General features: G+C 39.6%; 1 non-coding gene across 1 annotated transcript; it reads left to right on the top strand.

The window, feature by feature from the left end:
- Positions 1-1659: 1659 nt before the first annotated feature.
- On the top strand, positions 1660-1733 carry trnan-guu (transfer RNA asparagine (anticodon GUU)). The gene has a single exon. It is a non-coding gene; the product is annotated as a tRNA-Asn (tRNA).
- The last annotated feature ends 16962 nt before the right edge of the window (positions 1734-18695 follow it).

Genomic DNA, 18695 nt, shown 5'->3' with positions numbered 1-18695 from the left:
GGCTATGAAAAACTAATTATGATGTAGCTGTGCCTTATTCAATTAAATCAAATGGTAAAATGAAACATCATTCTTTTCGCAAAGGTTTTTTGATTTTTGAACATTAATTAACTGGGCAATATAAATAGTTATTACAGTTACAAAAAGCAACATTTTATAACTTAAAGAGAACCTTGTCTTTGAAATTATCATTTTCATGTAAAAGCTTTTATCTCTGATACTATGGGAATGAAAAATAATTGTACAGGTATCACACTAATTATCACATACATTAGTGTCTTTTAAAATCTTTTATGACCATGTAAAATGTTATCAGCTTCTGTTACATTAGAATGAAATACAGCATAGAATTTCAACGTCTGCTGCTTCTGGAAAGAGGATTTGAAGCCATAAGAAATGAAATATAATATAAAGAATACAATATTTAATTTAGTCCTGATATTATTTATCAGAGTAAGGAAAAATGCAAGCACCAAAACCAAACGATTATCTTTCACGCCCACTACTTGACATTTTCTCATATCAAGAAGTACATTTTTCTTTGTTAGCGGTCGCTGGATTTAACTTTAACATCATAATATTTTCATTTTATACCGTTCGTAGTAACATTTAAAGCTCTACTTTCGATACTGAAACTTCGATCTGTTTTGGTAGCAACATGTAAAGGCGGAACTTCATCACGTTGCAGCGTACAAAATGGCAATTACATTGGAAACATGTAGTTCAGATTTTTCTAGCGGGATCTTTCGGAAATTGAAATAAACTCAATTAGCAAGTCGTTTTATTTAAACTAATACATTTTACCCTTTCTAAATTTCTGCGAAGCGGCAATTGATAGGTAACATAAAATGAATGGGTTTACAATTTAACGGTAGGGGTAGCAATATTAAAAAAAATGTAAATATGATTCATTAAAACGTTTTATTTTACACTTGGCCATGCCAGATCTACCAATGGGCATATCTGTGTTCCTGAAGAAATTGTGTTGAACATGCCAATGATCGATGATTGAGGCGGTTAATAGCTCTCAGCGCAATGTCGAGGGAAATCGCTAACGGGTGGGCGCCCAGTCGGCGCTGTTTCGCTCATGACTGATCCTCTCCTGGGATCTATTCGGACGGCAGGTGACGCTCTTCACCTTTTGGGCCAGCAAAATATCGAATTAAGCCGAAGGAGGTCAATGTTTCTAATGATACTGGTTTACGAAAATCAAACTGGTGTTTTCGATCATCCCTGCCCCACTTTTTTCACCGCCCCCCCTCCCGCCTTTTGTCGTAAAAAGCGACCCTAGTCCTCATTCAGCAAACCTTGACCGTAATTTAAATCAGCCGACGTGACACGAAGCCAGCCCTAACTCACCCCCTCCTCCCACCCTAGCCCCCAGCGCCAGCACCTCGCAGAAAATGCATCCCTCGCAAGACGCACTAGCAGACAATTAGATGGAAATGGGCTCCGGATCAGGGTGAATCCCTTCCTTGTTATTTCTTTTGATATTACGGCGGAGAAATAATACTAGTGCAAAGTCAGCGCATTTCAAACGAGAATTGGTTCAACCAGAAATGTTTATCGCGCCATTGTGATAAACGAAACAATTGAACTAATACCAAGATTTACACAGACCCTATTATTCTCCCTGATCAGGCAGTATTTTATAAGTTCGTCTCTGTGGCGCAATCGGTTAGCGCGTTCGGCTGTTAACCGAAAGGTTGGTGGTTCGAGCCCACCCAGGGACGTTCTTTATGTGGCCCAAGTATTTTTATGTTGCTGTACTTTTATATGCTGCTTACGTCTTTACGTTTGTACACAATTAGGAAAGCTTTGAAAGCATGTAGGATTGATTTGATAACAATATATCTACGCTTGTTTTGTCCGAAGGCATCTTTAGCTAACAGCTAGTTTCAGACACCCATAGCCTGTTCTCACATAAAGGCAGAATTGTGCATGATTGTGTGCATATTTTTTTTTGTAAGCAGCGGCTGTGCAAAGAGAACAACTACAGAAGTTTTTAAAATCTCGATAAAATCGGCAGTCTTGGTTGCCGAGTTGTGCAAGGTCACAATTTCTCGACATTTCTCAGTAGAAAAGAACTGCAACACATAGGATTTTGCTAACGTCATCAAATATAACAGAACGCAGTCTCACATGCAACCAAATGGCTTTTTGTTTTCTCTTAAAAAGATCTCGTCAGACCTAGTGACGCTAAAGGTGAGTCTCTCTCTTGTGCGCCGCAACAATTCTGTGATTCTCTGCGATTCGAGGTTTCGGCCAACACTGCCAATCGAACTTCGCGGTTCAACAAATAAAGTCGGGAGAGTCAGTGCTTCGCAATTCCTGTACAGTTAAAAGGACATGATGAAAGATGAAACAAAAACTTTTGTTCTTGTTTTCGCTCCAAGTGCAGTATAAACGTTTCAAACTTAGAATGACACCAAGAATACACAAACACATTCTTGAAGCGCTAATAGTTTGGGACCCGAGAGAAATGCTTGCAGATCTCGATTACATAATTATTCATTGCAAAGCTTTCCGTTTTAAACTTCTGAATCTTATGATTTTTGGGTCAGACGTCAACGAATCTGAACATTGTAGCATGTATACTGATGAGGTCAATATTAAGTATATGAAAATAACCATTTACAACTGTTTAGAACAGTGTAGCGCATCAGAAGGAAGGATATTTTATTTACTCTGGTGAGCAGTCCTCCTGTTATGCAATAAAATACGAAAAGAATTTGACAAAAGTCTTAACACTTAGTTCTCAAACAGAAGACTTGTAGTAGCAATGTTGCATAAATTTCTATCGATCATAGCTTCTCTCCTATCTCACAATGATATTGCCTAAAGTCAAAGCACATTTTTTGCAACAATAACATGGAATATGAATGATTTGAATCCTGTTCTGACAAACGCAAGATATTGACCATAAAACATCCATTTGCTTGACTTTGATATGATTCCCTTTTGTTATTGGATTTTAAAAAAAAATTTAAATCTGATTACATGTTTACAAGCCTTTTTCTACCATTTACAACTTCTCAATATCAGTGCTGAATGAAGCATCAGCAAAATAGATATAATCCATTCCAGAGTTAGTACATTTCAGCCTTTTAGTTTAATTTTATACTTTTAATGTTGCTAAGTATTATGGAATGTTCTGAGGATTTGAGAGTGCTATATAAATATGCTTCATCCCCAACTGCCGAGCTTGGGCAGTGTTTCCAAATTTATTGAAACTTTGGCATTTTAATAGTAAGTTATCTTCTCCACCTCCAAATAGAAACCTAAAAATGGGAATTAAGGCAAGGATAATTTCTAATTGAAAGTTTCAGCAAGAAGGTTTGCCACAGAAACGAATTGTGTAGCATAAGTTTTAGAACCTGTAGATTTATGCATTCATTTGCAAACCCGCATTTTAAGTTGATGTTGAAACACAGCACAGTCTATGAATTTACAGGAATAATTAAATAAGAATATTGAAAAGTAGTACGTATTTATAGAATGCCTTTCACGACGTCTCCAAAGCTATACATCCAGTGACCTACTTTCGTAACGTAGATACTTGAAAGAAATGTAATGCTGTAGTTCATTAAATACTTCCATCCTCCTTTACACAATGCACTTGGGCACTTTTTTTTGTTCCTGTGGAAATCATTTCAAATGTATCTGTCACTTTAACAACTTGGGGTTTTGCAAGCAGACCAGAACTGCTGCAAAAGTCAGGATGGGAGGCAGCAGTAACATTGCATTTAAGCGGTGGAGTCCAATTTAACCAGGTTGCTGCCTTTAGTCGAACAAGAAACTGACGTATGAGAAAGTGTGCAGAGTTTTGAAAATTGTTTCTCCCCCTGTAATTTGTTTTATATTCTCGCAGCGTAGCATGCTAATTCTAAATTAGGAATAAGACGATATTGCACCGTACTTTTACGAGACCATACTTCTAAAAATACATTGGTTAAAGGAACATTTTTTCTGGCCCACTATAAAAATAATTTAAAGTTGTACTAATAATTTCATTTAACTTTTTACTAAATCTTGCTGCAGAATCTCAAACTAATAAATATATAACATTTAAGAGGTTAACTCGCGTTAATTCACTGAGAATAGGCAGAAACTGTAGTACTTACTGAAATAAGCAGTTTGCTATAGCAACATCAGGCGGAATCTTATACACCTCAGGAAGATATCAGTTTCTTTTGGTTCTTCACCGGCGAAGTCATTCTATGCCAAAAAAACAGCTATTGAAATCCTTTATTGATGTAAAATGTGTTTATTACTTCCATTATGGACCTCTGAGCCTTAACCCAAATAGGATAAGAATGGAAATTACAACTTCACATGCATGCATACATACATGCTATGAAATATGCATGTTCCTTTTCAGCATTTAAAGCTGCAGGAGTCGATAGATTTTGATAATATTCTCTAAATCGAACAATATTGTGAGGCCATTGAATAATGGGGTCGGGCATGCCCATGAGAAGTTTCTGCATGCAGTACAACAAAGCTTTCGAGAGTTGTCGGAGCAGTGAAATTAATGTAATATTAGGGTAAGTGAAAATAAATGGGAAAAACGTCACTTCAAGACGCAAGTGCTCTGAGAGAAATGTAGACACTTTCAAGAATAAAGCTTTGACATAATGTTTCTTGATGAATGGGCTTCTGATTTGATGTTATCTTTTTATTCCTTGGCTAGTTTACCACTGTTCAGCCTCACAATCCCTTCCGAAGGTTCCTAAGTTTTTGGCAAAGCATCAACGAATGTTTAAGCTTTTCATGTTTAACCCTTTCAACAACAGAACTCCGACTATCATGTTCTGACTTACTTGCCACCTTTACGGTGAGGTCGATTGTCACTTGGTCTCACCAAATTGAGAAGAAATTGAGTGAACACATTGGCAAGACAGTAATGACACTTGTTCCCAGTATTTCAGTACCACGTGTCCTGTTAATGGATGCACCAACTGCCAAAAAACATGAAAATGTAGATCATTCAGTAGGCACTACGGTGCCATTTGAACGACTCTGTTCTCATGCTGTAATTAAACTGGGTTCTGATAAAGGCTTATATGCCCAACGTTAACCTATATTTCTTTCTGTTTGAACGCCCAGGCGTGCATTTCCAACTTTTTCTGTTCTCTTCAGATGCAACATTTCCGCACTTGCAGTCCTTTTATCGTTGTTGTAAAACAAAGTCGGGTTCGTGTTTTAGCTGACATTAGAATTTTTCAGCCTGTTACCACGCTAAACCTTTTTATAACGTTGATCGGTGTTGGATTCTACAGTTTCTGACAAATTCCAAACACGCATAGGGGTTGGGGGTGGTTGATGGGGCTATGAAAATAAAGACTTTACATGTATGAAGTCTGATGGCGAGGCTTGGGTTTTCTTTACGCCATTGTGTGTTCCTCCAGCTCCACACTGCTATCTCAGACTCCAGCATCGGCAGTTCTTACTATCTCATTGTGTGAGCGAGTGTTTGTCTGTGTGTGACGTTTTCAGTCAATTTCTTCCCGTGAGCTATAACTTGGGAAAAGAAACGGACGCAGTTTGGGGATAGCTGAGTATAAATCATAACTTTCGTTCATAATCTCACATTTTAACAACTAAATGCAGATTATTTTGATGTTACTTACTGATTGGATCGTAATTGAATAATATCCTGAGCTGCTCAATAAGTACAAGGTTAGTAATAAAAATGTTTCTAAAACTCTTATAAATATTCCAAGGAATGAAATTATGAATAAAAATAAAGGCAACTTTGCATTTTATGAATTGCTGGAGAATGGCCCCCAGCTTAGGCTTCCTCGACCTTCGATTGATTTTAAATTTCTGTTACTAAGGGCATTTGTCAGCCAGGACGCTCTATGTCTCGATCCCCCATCAGTTCCCAACTTTTACCTGAAGGCTCATTTTCGGACTGTCTTGATTCTGGCTGACAAATATATCTAGCTCTCAATGAAAACTGTTACAAAATTAGTGTGATATATTCATTCTTTACATGGAAATGAAGAGGTCCGATCTTAAGGTTGGAGAAAGCGGCTGTCTAGTTGAAACCAGCCATCCGGAAAAGTGAACCAATCTCGATCCACATATAATCTCTTGAATACAGAGCAGTTCACGTTCTGTGCGTGTATGTTTGAGAGCTAGAGGAAAATCCACACCATATGTTCATGAATCAGTCCAGCTTGTGCATGCCTATTCATCTACCATCAACGTGAACCACTACAGTCTACCTCGCAGGGTGCAAAAGGTTAGTTTCAACCGGGAAATATAGCATTAAAAGAAACGCTTCACGCTAGGGACTGTAAACAGAAGCAGCGAAAGCAATATGAAAGGTGGTACAACATGTCATACTTTTCACCTCCCAGACAGCATTTCCGGTAATTAACTCCCCCGCGACTTAGCATTCCAGTTGCATATTTTAACATTCTCCGATAGGGAAGCATGTAACTCACCGAAAACCCATGTTCACGTACCATTTGAAAGGTCCATGGGCTCTCTTGAATACAGAGCAGCTAAGTTGCTAGGCGGCTCAGCACCACCTTCTGAAGGGCACGGTGAAAAAAGTGCTGGCCCAGTCAGTGACGTCCACATCCCACAAAATGAATAAATTTTTAAAAATGGGGGTCTGTGGCAACGAAAATAGTTGGAGCAAGTGGACAAATAGTGCTCGAACAAAGTCGTCTTCGTCCCTTTATACTTGGAGTTTTAATATTTTAGAAGAACATTCCTTCATTCAAAAATTTAAATCGTTCACAACGCACAGACCGAGAAACTTTTATTCTATATTTACTAAGCGAGCTAGAAGTAGCCCGTGATAATTATTTAATTTCAAATCCTAAACATAAACCCTCAGAAGGGGATGCCTTGTCCGATCAGAGCATTCGTGAGACAATTTTACTGAACCCATAACTCTCGTTGATGTGCCTGGCTAGAGATTTTATTAGCAACAACTGTTTGGCACAATCGATCAAGGTATCACAAAAGTTGTGCCTCCGATCTGCATTAGATTACGGGGAGAATCTGACACTAAAGCATATTTTATAGCAATAAAAGTAAAACGCTGCGGGCGCTGGAAATCTGAAACACAAACAGAGCGCCGATAAACTTGGCAGGCCAGGTAGCATCCGTGGAGAGAGAAACCGAGTTAATGTTTCAGGAAGAAGTCATACCGGTCTCAAAACATTAAACTCCATTTCTCTCTCCAAACATTCACCTCTGCCCTTGCTTCAGCAAATGTTAACTCTGTTCCTCAGTGGACAGAGACTGTACGAAGCAGAGTCATACCGGAATTCCGAAAAGTTAAACTGTTTCTCACTCCCTAGATGCTGCCATACTTTACAACATTTGAGGGCTGATCAACTTAGTAACTGACGGAAGAACTGAAACTTAACGTCTATCTCATCCTTGTGACCCCATTGCACTTAATATTCCGTATACGAAAGTAAATATAATTGTTGATCGGCAAAAGCAATAAATGGTTCAGTCCATTTGTAATGCAATGAACACACCCCTCCCGAAAAATACAATGTGAGCCTTTGGGCGAACAGATGTATTATTTCAAAGCGAAAGGATACGCAACATTCTGGTAAGTTGTTTTACTATCCTCAAAATTGAAAAACAGAATGACGAAGCGGAATGAGATTTTTCCAGCGCGTCAATGTAGCGTGCACTATAAATCATGCAACACCTTTGGATTGATTTATCTGCACCTGGGCAATGCCAGAAGATGTATTGTTTCCCTAACAATTCCAGCTGCCGACGTTCATCATATTCCAGGCTTGGTTGTGTTCATTCTTTGAAGTAGCCATTAGAAGGGGAAAACGAAAGAAACGAAAAATATTTTTTTGCAATGTAGAACGAGCGGCTTAGCGCCTCTTCTTCAAATCTCTCTGTTAGGATTTAAATGCAAAGCCATAAACATATGAAACATTTACGTCTGCTGTATTCTGATTTCTTATGCACATATCATTCTCGAAGATGCAACATTAGTATGGAGGTGTGACTTCCTTTCTTTCAAACTTTACGATTAAGTAGCTGCGCTGTATCAACTTTTGCCAGTGCTAGATCATTGTGTTCATATATGTACAATTCTTCTCTAAAATATTTGGTGTTTTATTGCTCTCAGTTCCCGTTGTTGTAAATAGCATTAAACCGACTTTTGTTAATACTTATTTTTACGTGAAACTATTAGACACACCGAAAGTGACCATTAGAGATGGTCAGCTTGTGCAAATACCTGAGCTCCAATTCCTATGGTGTGTTTAATTGGATTTGATCAAAGATGTAATGCTTTCATGGCATCTTGCATTTCAGTGACTGAATTTCTTTCCCGTTAATTTCCAATCTCTTTAAAATATCCATCACTATTACTGCAGCAGCTCCTGCATTTATGTTTTGCATGTCTAAAAGACTATTTAATTCTGACCCATGTGCTGCTTTGTAGATTAGTAGTTAGGATCCCTAATCTCACTGGGACTTTTATCTCCAGTAAAGTGACCTGTGGGAGAGCTGTTTAAACGAGAAGATACTGTGATGTGTTGCAGACTTATATAGCTATAATGATTTGATTACATATTGTCATATCTGAACTATTTTTACCTTTAAAAATACATCTATACGTTTAAAAGGCAAAACATAATGTGTTCATTGCATTGTTCGTGATTATAACCCTTGAGGAATTGATGAACATAGAGTTTGAGATGTATTTTTAGAACTCCATAGTATCATGACAGTGAATTTTAAACATTAACTTTTTTCACAGCTTCTATGTTATTACAATCTTTAACAATTAATGAAGAAATATTTAAAACAATGGACATGAAACAGTAAGCTTGTCTTGTGTAACTGCATTTCAGAATCAGCACAATTATAAATATGTTTATGACTTTAATTCTAACGTATCTTTCTGCAATGGGCTTTTAATATATGAATTAATTAGCAGTATATATCAGCAGCTGTTATTGTAACTTTAGATGTTGATTTACAATAATTCATTCAAGCTAATAATTCATTTTTGTCATGAGCACTTACAGTCTAAACAAAAATGTTGCTGTCAAATCAATGATCCCTATCAGTAATATTTCATAGTGGCAAGGATAATTATGATGCCATGAGGAGCTGAAAATTATAACTTGCCAGTCACAGTGAGCATTAAACTGTGCTGGGCAGCTACTAAAATATTTCAGATGTTGCAGAATCTGCTAAGATTTTCTTTTCAACTCATAAATCTCTCAAAAACAAAGAAGCCATAAAAGCTTCGAACAATTGAGGATGAAAGCGGATTTGCAGGTATGCACACATGTCTTCATCGATCAATGCATTGAGTATAGGACTAGGGATGTCATGCTGCAGCTGCACAGGACATTGGTGAGGCCACTTTTGGAATACTGCATTCAATTCTGGTCATCCTGCTACAGGAAAGGTGTTGTCAAACTTTAGAATGTTCAGAGAAGATTAACAAGAATGTTGCAGGAATTGGAGGCTTTGAGCTGTAGGGAGAGGCTAAGTAGGCTGGGGCATTTTCCCAGAGCATATGGGACTAGATCAGTTTGGGATGTGTGGTTGGCATTGGACCGAAGGGTCTGTTTTCATGCTAAGGCTCTGTGATTCTATAATTACATTTCCTGCTCCAAAAGACGGCAACAGCCAACTCATTCCAAAGAGAAGAATTCATTGGAAGAAATTATAAAATGCTATGGATGTCTATAGAGTCAGTTTGGGTTGAGGTCAGGAACAAGAAAGGAGCAGTCACTTTGGGGTTTTTTTTTACAGACTTCCAAATATTTGCAGAGAAGTGGAGGAGCGGATTGGGAGACAGATACTGGAAAGGTGCAGATGTCACAGGGTTGTAGTCATGTTTGACTTCAACTTTCCAAATATTGATTGGAAACTTCTTAGTTGTAATAGTTCAGATGGAGCAGTGCAATCAGGAAGGATTCTTGACACAGTATGTAGATAGACCATCACGAGGAAAGGCCACTTTAGACTTGGTGCTTCGCAATGAACTGGGTCAAGAGTATTTTGGTGGTAACGATCATAACTCTGTTACTTTTACGATAGTCATGGAAAATGATAGGTACATACAGCAGGGTAAGGTTTATAACTGGGGGAAGGATAATTTTAATTCTGTTAGGCAAGAACTGGGTAACATAAAATGGGAACATATGCTGTCAGGGAAGAGCACTATAGAAATATGGAGATTGTTTAAGGAATGCATATTGCGTGCGCTCGATATGTTTGTTCCTAGCAGGCAGGGAAGATATGGTCGAGTGAGGGAGCCTTGGTTCTTAAGAGACCTCAAAAGACTGGTAAAGAGTAAGAAAAATGCTTGTTTAAGTTTTAGGAAACAAGGATCAGAAAGACCTCTACAGGGATGCAAGTTAGCCAGGAAGGAGCTAAGGAAAGGGCTTGGGAGAGCTATAAGGGGGCATGAGAAAACCTTAGCAGATAGGGTTGAGGGAAACGCCGATGTTTTTTACACATACGTGAGGAATAAGAGAATGACCAGAGAAAGGGTAGGGCCGATAAAGGATTGTAAAGGGAATTTGTGTATGGAGCCTGAAGAGATAGGAGAGGTCCTTAATGAAAACATTTCTTTGGTATTCACAACAGAGAGGGGCCTAGCTGTAGAGGAGGACAGTGTGAAACAGGCTGGTAGGCTAGAGGAAGTCGATTTTAGTAAGAAAGATGTACTAGGAATTTTGAGGAACTTGAAGATAGATAGGCCCCTCCAGGCCTGATGGGATTTATCAAAGGGTTCTATGGGAAGTGAGGGAAGAGATCGCAGAGGCTTTGGCGATGATCTTTTCATCCTCACTGTCCCCGGCAGATTGGAGAGTGGCAAATGTCATTCCCTTGTTCAAAGGGGGAATAGGGATAACCCTGGAAATTACAGACCAGTAAGCCTTACTTCAGTGGTGGACAAATTATTGGAAAGGGCTCTGAGAGACAGGATTTATGATCATTTGGAAAGGCACAGTTTGATTCATAATCGTCAGCATGGATTTGTGAGGGGTAGGTCATGCCTCGCAAACCTTACTGAATTCTTTGGAGAGGTGACAAAACACGTGGATGAAGGTAGAGCAGTGGATGTGGTATACATGGATTTAAGTAAGGCGTTTGATAAGGTTGCCCATGGGAGGCTCATGCAGAAGGTAAGGAGGCATGGGATAGGGGGAAGTGTGGCAGATTGGATTCAGAATTGGCTGACCCTGAAGACAAAGGTGGTAGTGGATGAAAAATATTCAACATGTTGCTCAATTATGAGTGGTGTACAACAAAGATCTGTTCTGGGTCCTCTTCTATTTGTGACGTTTGTAAATGATTTGAATGTAGGAGTGGAAGGATGGATTAGTAAGTTCGCAGACGGTACGAAGGTGGGTCAAGTTATGGATAGTGCGGAGGGCTGTTCTATGTTACAAAGGGACATTGATAGAATGCAGAACTGGACTGAGAAGTGGCAGATGGAGTTTAACCCTGAAAAGTGTGAGGTGATTCATTTTGGAAGGACACATTTGAAAGCAGAATACAGTGTTAACAGAAAGATTCTTGGCAGTGTAAAGAAGCAGAGAGATCTCAGGGTTCATGTCCACAGTTCTCTGAAAGCTGAGTTGCTAAGAAGGTGTATGGTGTGTTAGTTTTCATTAATAGAGGGACTGAGTTCAAGAGCCATGAAGTTATGCTCCAGCTATGCAAAACCCTGGTTCGGCCACATCTTGAGTATTGTGTCCAGTTCTGGTTGCCTCATTACAGGAAAGATGTGGAAGCTTTGGAAAAGGTGCAGAGAAGATTTACGAGGATGTTGCCTGGAATGGAGAGAAGGTCTTATGAGACAAGGTTGAGAGAGCTAAGGCTTTTCTCTTTAGAACAATGAAGGATGAGAGGTGACTTGATAGAGGTGTACAAAGTGATCAGAGGTATAGGTAGAGAGGACAGCCAGAGAGTTTTTCCTCAGGTGGAGGTAGCTATTATGAGGGGGTGTTGTTTTAAAGTGAGTGGAGGTAGATAGAGGGGAGGCGTCAAAGGTAGGTTCTTTACTCAGAGAGCGGTCAGGGCATAGAATGCATTGTCAGAATAGGTAGTAGAGTCGGCCTCATTGGGGCATTTAAGTGGTTATTAGATAGGCATATGGATGATAATATAGCGTAGAGGTGGAGGTAAGATAGACCTTCGGTTTAGGGTAAAAGTTCATCACAAAATTGTGGGCCGAAGGGCCTGTACTGTGCTATACAGTTCTACGTTCTATGTCCTATGTGGACCAAAACTGACTGTCAAAAATAATGCAGCACAGTGGCTCAGTAGTTAGCTTGCTGCCTCACAGCATCAGGGATCTGGGTTTGATTCCAGCCTTGGATGATTGTTTCTGTGGAGTTTGCACATTTTTCTCTGTGTCTGCATGGATTTCCTTTGGGTGCTCCAGTTTTCTACCGCAGTCCAAAGATATGCAGATTAAGTGAATTGGCCGTGCTAAATTGCTCATAGTGTCCAGGGATGTGCTCGTTTGGTAGATTAGCTATGGGAAATGCAGAGTTACAGAGATAGGGTAGGGGGTTGATTCTGGGTAGGACACTCTTTGGAGGGTCAGCATGGACTTGATGGGCTGAATGGCCTGCTTTCACACTTTCGGGATTCTACTAATATGTATGAATCTCGTCCATGAATGTGTACATGTCACCATACCTGTTCATATAGATTTGAGGGATGCCTTTACCCAAACAGTAATTTATTTAAGGTTTTGGAGTAGATTTGTATTTTATTTTGTTTTATCAGTATGCCAAAATCATAAGAAATAACTGAAGAAAGAATTGTTATTGGATGATTTTAGACAATGAAGAACTTTTCTATTGATTACAATTGAGCTCAGTTTTACTCAGGATCTCTGGTGTCACACATAGTTGACTGTAGCCTTAAGATCAAGGGCAGTCATTCCCACTCAACCTCTGAATTTTTCTGGTGCTGGTGGAACCTGAACTGAACACAGGCATTTATTCACTAAGAACTGGCCACTTTTTACAATTCATTGGAGCATAGATCACAGGCACTGCATTCGGCCATTTGGGCCTTTTGAGTCTGCTTTGCCATTCAGTAAGTTGCACTTTCCTATCTGGCTCCCACTCCCATAACTCCTTTGTCTATTATAGATCTATCAAACAGAGCCATCAAAAAAAGTCAATGTTCCAGGCATCACTGTTTTCTAAGGAAGAGCATTCCACAGTCTTCTGACAGATCAAGAATCTCATCTGTATCCTAAAAACAAGACCTCATATTTTAAAACTTGTCCCCTAGTTCCAGTCTCTCCTACAAGGATATACATCTTCTCAGCATGCATCCTATCAAGTTCCCTCAGGATCTTTGTTTCAGCAAGATCACTTTTTATTCTTCAAAACTCTTCAAGTGTATAAGCCCAACATGTTCACCTTTTTCTTTGTAATATAAGCCCTTCATTTCAGGCATGAATCAAGTGAATGTGATTTGGGAAGGTTTGAAAAAGCAACAAAAGGCAGCCAAAAACATAATAAAGTTGGAGCAGATAAACTTGGAGATTGAACTCGGAAGTAATATCAAGATGGACAGCAAGAGCTTCTTTAAAGATATAAAAAGGAAGAGAGAAGCCAATGCATATATAGTCCCATGAGAGAAAAAAATTGGAGAAATTATATTGGGAAAGAAGGAAATAGCAGAGTAATTGAACAAATACTTGCATTAATCTTCACAGTATAAGACACGAGTAGCATTCCACAATTATTAAATCATCAAGGGGCAAACGGAAGAGAGGAAATAAATATAATACATATATCAAGAGAAAAGTGCTGGGGAAACGCATGGGCTGAAAGACCAATAAACTCCCTGGAAATGATCGGGAGCATGTTGGGATATTAAAGGAAGTAGCTACACAGACAGTGGATAATCTTCTAAAACTCCCTAGATGCTTGAAAAGACCCAGAGGATTTAAAAACTGCCAATATAACATCTTTATTTAAAAAGGGAAAGAGAGACAAAAGGAAAATTGGTAATCATAGTTACCATAATGTCTGCTATTTGGAAAATGTCAAGAGTCTGTTATTAACGATCTAATAGCAAAACATTTAGAAATGCATAAAGTAATCAAGCAGTCAGCGTGGCTTCATGAAACATGTTGCCAACAGCATGGGTTCCAATTCCCACACTGGCTGAGGTCACAATGAAGGTCTGCCTTCTTGACCTCACCCCTTGCCTGAGGCATATTGACCATCAAAATAAAGTCACCACCGTTTGTTTTTCTCCCTAGCAGCCCTATCATACTGTAAGACAGTGGCAACTTTGCTATGTGAAAGGGAAATCATGGCTGACATATTTACATGAATTTTCCAAGGAGGTAACAAGCCATGTAAGTAAAAAGGACACAATGGATGTAATATATTTTGGATTTTCAGGAAGCATTTGATAAGCTATCACATATTAGGCTACCTAATGAATAAGAGCTCCTGGTGTTGGAGATATTAGCCTGAATTGAGGATGACTACTAACTGAAGACAGATAGTTAGGTTGGGGGGAGACATTTTCAACTATTGGAAACCTGTAACTAGTGGAGTGCCACAGGGATAAATGCTGGGTCCACAATTATATACATGATTTGGGTGAAGAAAGTGAATATACTGGAGCTAAGTTTTCAGATGACACAAAAATAAGTGGGAAGGCAAATTGTGAGGATGACAAAGAGCCTGAAAATGGATAAAGAATGGGGGAAATACGAAATGGTAAAATGTGAGATTATGTATTTTGGCAGGAAGAATAGAAGAGTCAAATACTACGTGATTAGATTCCCTACAGTGTGGAAACAGGCCCTTTGGCCCAACAAGTCCACAATGCCCATTGGAGCATCCCACCCAGACCCATCCCCCTATAACCCACACACCCCTGAACACTGCGGGCAATTTAGCATGGCCGATCCACCTAACCTGCACATCTTTTGACTGTGGGAGGAAACTGGAGCACCTGGAGGAAACCCACGCAGACACGGGGAGAATGTGCAAACTCCACACAGACAGTCACCCGAGGCAGGAATCGAACCCGGGTCCCTGGTGCTGTGAGGCTGCAGTGCTAATCACTGAGCCACTGCAAATGGAGAAAGAACGCAGAAAGCTGTAAGGATTTAGGAGTTCTTGCCATGAATCACAGAAAGTACTAGTCAAGTTCAGAGGGTAATGGGGAAAGTAAATGGAATGTTGGCCTTTACTTCAAAGGGAATATAAAAGTGCGGAGGTTTTGCTAAAACTGTATAAGGTGCTATTCAGACCATTGCTGGAATACTGTGAGTAGTTTTGGGTCCTTTATCTAGAGAAAGATACACTGTCATTGGAGGCAGTCCAGAGAAGGTTCACTAGGCTGGTACCAGGTGTTGAGGTGTAGTCTTACAAAGAGAGGTTGAATAGTTTGGGAACAAAAACAAAGTTGCTCGAGAAGTTCAGTAGGTCTGGCAGCATCCGGGGTTTTCCCAGCCACCATCAGTTCTGAGGAAGGGTCACCGGACCCGAAACATTAACTCTGTTTTTTTCCTTCACAGATGCTACCAGACCTGCTGAGCTTCTCCAGCAATTTTGTTTTTGTTTCTGATTTATAGCATCTGCAGTTCTTTCAGTTTCCATTTTGAAAAGTTGGGCCTGAATTCTTTGAAATAGAGAAGAATGTAAGGTGACCTTATTGAGAGATACAGGATTCTGAAGGAACTTAGCTGAGTACATGTGGAAGGGTCGTTTCCACTTTTGGGAGAGTTGAGAATCAGGGGACATGATCTCAGAATAAGGAACCCACAGTTAAGACCGAGATGAGCAGGAATTTCTTTTCTGAGGGAGTGAATCTGCACAGGGCTGTCAAGGCTGGGTCGTAAAGTATATTCAGGACTGAGACAGATTTTTAAATTAGTAAGGCAACTAAAGTTACGGGGAAAAGGCAGAAAGGTGGAGTTGAGGATTATCAGATCAACCATAATCTTATTGAGTGAAAAAACTGACTCCTTGGGCTGAATGGCCTAATTCTGCTCCTGTGGTCTTAACTGCTTCTATCACTTTGTTGATGATTGAGACCAAGCTGTTATAGTGATAACAGATTGAATTTGACCTTTTGGTCTTCAGGACATGTCTTGGCCATTTTTTATCTTGTCGGTTACATGCTCAGTCTTATAGCTGTATTGGATTAGCCTAGCTACAAGTGTAGTTAATTCTGGAGCAGCAATCTTCATTAAAATCAAAGACTGTCAGACACTGTTGCATCTTTTGCATCTTTGCACTCTGTCATATCTTACTGTTACAGGGCTAGAATCAATTTGGCCAGAACAGATTGATCTGTTTTCCAGCTCCAGCATGATCAACGATCACATCTTCCTCTCCCCTTCCACTTAGGCATTGCAAAGGATTTCTTCCCTCCGTGATATCCTGGTCCACTTCCCAATTTCCCCCAATGCATGTCTGTTTCACATAGAGCCTTTCAATGCAAACACTGGAGATATAACACCTTGCATTTTACAACTTCTTTGCAAGGCCCCAAACACTGCATTGTAGTGAGACAGTGATTTGATTGTACTTCTTTCGGTTTAGTTTTCTGTATTGGCTGCTCACAATGTGAACTATTATACACCAGGGAGATAAAACACTGATGGGGTGACCACTTAACAGAGCACCACTGTTCTGTAGCAGTTGTGACCGTGTGTTTCTAGTGATCAGTGATTTTAATTTTCCACCATTTCTTGGGTATTGCAAACTTACTCCCATCTGGTAAGGGACCTCAAACATTACAGGTTGTATGTTACACACTTAATTGCATCTTGTTCAAAAGAGTCCAGCAGAAAAGTATTTATTGAGAGTTTTGCTTTTTAAATAGATTAAGTACACTCAGGAAGTTAGATCCAATGGATTTAAAAATTGATTTTAAATCCTGCACCCTCTTCTGTACAAACATGCTTTTGGAGTGCTGCTCCTTTGTCAAGTGAAGGGGTAGCACTCCGAAAGCTTGTGTTTTCAAATACACCTGGTGGACTATAATCTGGTGTTGTGTGACTCCTGACTTGTCGACACCAGTCCAACACTGACATCTCCACATGATATAAATATAATACATACAAACATGCACATGTTGGCTTTGCATTATCACAACATTACAAAATTGTGACAGCACTGAAGGAAAACATTTGGCCCATCATGAATGCACAGTTTTCCAATCAGCATCCTTCCGAGTTCAATTCTCCTGTCTTCTCCCTATGAGCTTGCACATTGGTCCTTTTCAAACAATCATCCAATTCCTTTTGAATTGCTTAATTAAACCTGCCTCAGATAGTGCAGCCCAGACCCTAACCAATCATTGCATGAAAATGATCTTCCTCATATCAATTTTATGTCTTTTACTCATTCATGTTGTGCAGTCTTATTCTCAATCCTTCCACCCTTCTGGCCAATGTATTTTCTTCTCTTTCACATTGGCCTGTGTTGCCTATTCTTCCTTGATAAAGATAATTTTAAAATATTTGTTTAATACATCAGCTGTGCCCTCTGCCTCCCATGTGTAAGTTCCTAGTTTGGTTTCTAGTGTAAATCAATCAACATGCATTTACCATTTATATGTTTCTAAAGAACTTCGGGATTACCTTTTATCTTAGTTATCAGGCTCTTTACATACTCCTTCTTTCCTTCAGTCAGTTGCTTTTTCACCATGCCTCTGAACCTTCCACATTCAGTCCAGATGGGAAGGTCAAGTACAGGTGGAAATTATACAGTGAATGGCAGAACCCTTAGGAATTTTGATATACAGAAGGATCTGGGTGCGCAGGCCCACAGATCACTGAAGGTGGCAGCGTAGGTAGATAAGATAGTTAAAAAAGGCCTATGACATGCTTGCCTTCATTGGAAGGGACATTGTGTGTAAGGATAGGCAAGTTATACTGCAGCTTTACAGAACTTTAGATAGGCCATACTCACTTGGAATATTGTGTACAGTTCTGGTCACCACATGACCAGAAGGATGTAAATGCTTTGGAAAGGGTGCAGAAAAGGTTTATCAGGATGTTTGCCTGGTATGTGGGATTTTAGCTGTGCAGAAAAGTCACATAGACTGGATTTGTTTTTACTGGAACGCAGGAGAACAAAGGGCGAGCCAATAGAAGTTTATAAGGTTGTGAATGGCATGGATAGAGTGGAAAGTATGAGGCCTTTTCCCAGGGTGGAAGGGTCAACTACTAAGGGACACAGGTTCAAATAATCATCCAATACCCTCTCGAATGCCTCAACTGAACTTGCCACCACTACACTTCCAAGCAGTGCATTCCATACCCTAGCTACTCACCAAACTGAAAAAGATTTTCCATCATTTCATCCTCTTTCACCTGCAAATCACCTTAACTCTGTGTCCTCTTCTTCTTGTTCCTTGTACGAGTGGGAACAGTTTTCCCCTACCGACTCCATCCAGTCCACTCAGGATTATGAAAATCTTGATCAGACATCCTCTTAGTCTTCTTTCCAAAGGGAATAGTCCTAACTTCTTCAGTCCATGGCTGAAGTTCCTCATCTCTGGAACAATTCAATGATAAAATAATGAAACCAGAAATAAGTCAAAGGTCAGCAGCCATGGCTTAAGTCATTCTTACAAATCAAAGACTCTAATAATTTTAAATGGCAACTGCTTTACCTTCCTCACTGTATGAGACACTTTCTCACCTTCCTCCCCAC

This window comes from Stegostoma tigrinum, chromosome 2 (genome assembly GCF_030684315.1).
Source record: "Stegostoma tigrinum isolate sSteTig4 chromosome 2, sSteTig4.hap1, whole genome shotgun sequence".
Classification (NCBI taxonomy): Eukaryota; Metazoa; Chordata; class Chondrichthyes; order Orectolobiformes; family Stegostomatidae; genus Stegostoma; species Stegostoma tigrinum.
Note: the sequence above shows the minus strand (reverse complement) of the source record. Positions and strands in the feature narration are given on the sequence as shown.